Here is a 4,273-nt window from a genome sequence, read left to right as displayed (position 1 = left end):
ATTAAAATACATTGACAGCTATTAGTAGCACAACAGTGTATCAGTTAGGGCAGCGTCTCCCAGCCTTTTTCAGTCCACGGACCCTTAGGAAATCAAGCACAGTTTTCACGGACCCTCTTGATAAAATAAACAGAATAAAAAAAAAAATAGGTATTTATTTCAGTTATTACAGATACAAAAAAAAACAATTACAGAAGGTAATTACTATACTGTTTATTATGAAAAATATACTATAACTATATACTGTTTATTATGAAAAATATGAAAAAAAAATGTGAAGGTTGGTGTTCCTTTTTTGCAACTCAATCAGGGATATTCGGGTTGATGTTGCTACTAAGCTGTAATATGAAATCAGATTCTACTTGTAATCTGTTTCTGTATGTGGTTTTTGTATAAACAAGAGTAGAGAATGCCTTTTGTTGAAAAAAGTAGTAAAGCGGCCCTTTTGCATTTAATGAGCGATTTATGTATGGTCCAGAGATGACAACGCGGACCCCCATACATGTACTCGCGGACCTCCAGGGGTCCGCGGACCACAGGTTGGGAAACGCGGAGTTAGGGCAATATTGTAGGTGTGTTATCAGCCTCGTAAATCCGTTGAACAATTTGACTATCCTGAAAATGTTATCCTGTATATGATAAGATGAATGAAGGGAATTGTACTCTATGCATTTAATTCCAACACAAACTAACAACACTAACGTGAAACTTGGCATATCTTATTATACAATGAGATTTAAAGTATGAATGAAATTTCTTTTATGTTACCTAATCATAACGACCACTTTGGGCCTTTTTCCTGTCACGCGGGTTTGTGCCATGTGAAACGAAAATTTAGTCAACATGTTTTCTAGGAACATCTATTGTTTCATGGATTTACCCGTCATGCATGTCAAACGCATACGAGTCGCTAAGAGATTCACGCGTGCGGGTGGGACATGCGTGTAAGATAGATCCGCGTGATACGAAAAAAGCCCTTACTTAATGCTCAATATTAAATCCACGTGAACAAAGTTGAGGGTAGAAACTAGTAGCATATAATTAGTCCCTATACGTATTTCAATACAATTTCCAAGATGTCCCAATTTATGACATAACAGACAAGATATAGGTGCGTATGGAGAAGGCGTGACGTCAGAAGGGACCGATTTGTCACAAGTTCAAGACAAGGGTCACAGTTTTGACAGATTATGAAGCTTATCTGCCTATCGGAATATCTTAAGGCGGTAAGGGTGCCTAATCTGAATTTAGTTATGAGCTAATTTCAAAGTTGACTACTTAAGATGTATGATTTTTAATAATAATAAGAAGTAGCAAAGCATACAGTGTGTCTGATAGCCGTCTACCATTGGAGACCAACCTGAGCTTCATATATGTCGCTACCGTGTGATGTAGGCTAAACTGGAACGTCTCGCAATCTGGTATGAAACATGTGGTATAGTGCATTACTACACCTTTAAACCCAGAATACACAAGCGTGGCGTGGAATACACAAGTCACAAATTGCTGTGGTGGTGTGCTTCCGAAGGTGAACCACAAATAAGTTCCTCTACTCGTGGAAATAATTACTCATATAGATTCCAAGATAACTACTTAACGTCAAATTCACCTATCAGATGCACTGCATGGAACACAGATGCATAGTAATATCCATGCATGCAAGCATGGAAGCTCTGTTCATGCTACTATAATATTATGGTAATGTTCATCAACCAAACAAAACGTAAACGTACCTATAAGGCTACAAAATAACTTCTTAAAATCACATGCTTATAAAGCCGCGTTCATCCCGCATCCATGGTAATACCCATGCATGTATGCACCATGCATGCGACGATGCGTTAACATGCATAAATCTGTTCCCACGTTCGCTTAATTGGTTTAAACTTGATATTCCGTAGTGACATTTTCATTTCAATTAATTAAGGTTAATTTGCTCACGAGGTATCGGGCGTCGGTAAATTAATTCGTTGTTTCGAGTTAATTAGCTTAGTCGTATTACATTCGGTAAAGTAAATGCAGGTGTAATTAAGACTGATCTGAAACGGTTGAATTAGTTGTTGTTAATTGTGTAAGTCAGACGTTTAGCGGCTTGTATTTTTTTATTATGAAAGAATAAAACTATTTCTTCGATCAATTTATAGCGTCTTTTTCTTTTTTTATGCTAATACAATCGTACCAGCCAGTGACTTTATAAATAAGAAATTATATAAAAATAAAATATCATGAAAATAACACAAAATAATTACCTAATTAAATAATACTAATAATAAGATAATTTAAATAGATTTTTAGCAATTAAAAGATTGAAGTAGCAGACAAGTATGCAGCTAACCAGATGGTGAGTGGATAGGAGTGAATCATCATCATCATCATCATCATCATCATCATCATCATCATCATCATCAACCCATTATCGTCCCACTGCTGGGCACGGGTCTACTCTTATATCGAGAAGGATTAGGCCATAGTCCACCGCGTCGGCCAAGTGCGTATTGGTAGACTTCACATACCTTTTGAGATTATTTTTATAAATCTCTCAGGTATGCAGGTTTCCTCACGATGTTTTCCTTCACCGCTTAAGCAAGTGATAATTAGTTTCTAAAACGCAAATAAGTTTGAAAAATCAGAGGTACGTGCCTGGGATTTAAACCTCGGACCCCTCGATCGAGAGGCCGAGTTTCTTAACCACTGGGCTATCATTGCTTTTTTAGGAATGGATATCTGTAGTTAACTTTATACAGGTCATATGGTACAACTTGGGTACTTAAAGTCGATCATAAATGGGTTACCACTTCTGTGGACTAAGATGATCGTCCATGGGTAAGGGCTCGAACACAAAACTGCGATGCGACGCGATGCGAATTCGCAACGCAGAAAATTGCGATGCGAATTGCTGCGATGCGATATCGTGCGGCGAAGCGTCTCTCAGGGTGACCAACAACAACAACCACTGTGCGATGCGAATCAATTCGCAAGTTCTTGCGATGCGTCGAGGGAGCTCGCAGATTTTTGCGATGCGACGTCGCATCGCAGTTTTGTGTACGAACCCTACGTCAGCAGGCTTGCATACCTTATTTATTTATTTCATTAAGGCTCACCAACGCAGAAAACACAATAACAATTCACAATGAAAACAAATAGAGCATAAAAGGTCGTGTCCCCACAATTATAGGTGAGCACGGCATACGTAATAAATAGACGCCTTAAAAGATTATACAATACTAGATTAATGTACAAATACGGTTACGGTTAAGACATTTATTTTCTCAAAAGATTTTACAAAAATCGCTTACTGAGAAACTTACAATTATTACATAATAAAAAAATCGTGAGCCAATTAACATATTATGATATTGTTAGTTAGAGGGTGAGTGTAAATAAGTAAATTGTCAAGTGTGCAACCAGTACCCTTACCATGAGTTTTTACGTTTTGACAAATATTACTGTTTTGGTATTTGTTTACGTATTTGCCATACTATTTTCAATCAGCGCCCCTAGCGGATTGTATCAAAATTATAGTGTCAGTAACGTAATAAACAAAATGGCGCTTATGTTTTGTCTCTCTTTTTTGCGAACATGTGAGGCAGACAGAAAGACTTGAGCACTTACTTATTGTTACCTTTACTCAGTCTACTGAAGCAAACGGAACAGAATATTGGATTGAGTAAACGTAACGTAAAATTGTGGGATGTTTTGAAAACTCATGGTAAGGGTACAGTAGGACAACACAGTAGGAAATACTGTGGTGCAACTGATTCGTAGGTATGCGTAGCGTGAATGAATTGTTTGTTTATTAAGGCTTAATCATAATTACCATAGTGAATGGTAATTATGATTATTTGACTATTTATATAAACCTACGCTTTCATACATGTATTATTGTTATTATTATATACCGTTATTTAAAAGTGTTTCTATTGTATTATTGCTTTTTTTTAATATTTAGAATAATTCCATTTAAGCCTTGCCACCAAAACGTAATAACCACATTTGGTGGTTGTGTAATCTCCCCGGTTGAACCTTCGAAAGGTTCTAGAAACCTTTCAATTGTGTAGTTGTGATTGTTCTGAAACTAGAACAATTTTATTATTTTATTCAGTAATAAATAGAAATGGCCGTGTATGTATTTTAACTTCACATTTCATAATTTTACTGACGGCGTTTTTCCTAAAGATTAAAGAAAGAAACCTTTTTTTCCTGTCACTCATGTCTACGCCCGCACACGCATCTCGCCCATATGCGTGCTAATAAACCATTTTATATTGAATTC

Source organism: Epargyreus clarus, unplaced genomic scaffold (genome assembly GCF_041222505.1).
Source record: "Epargyreus clarus isolate Ecla_fem2 unplaced genomic scaffold, WU_Ecla_fem_2.2 ptg000012l, whole genome shotgun sequence".
In the NCBI taxonomy this organism is placed as follows: domain Eukaryota; kingdom Metazoa; phylum Arthropoda; class Insecta; order Lepidoptera; family Hesperiidae; genus Epargyreus; species Epargyreus clarus.
The sequence above is the reverse complement of the archived record's forward strand: the minus strand, read 5'-3'. Positions refer to the sequence as shown.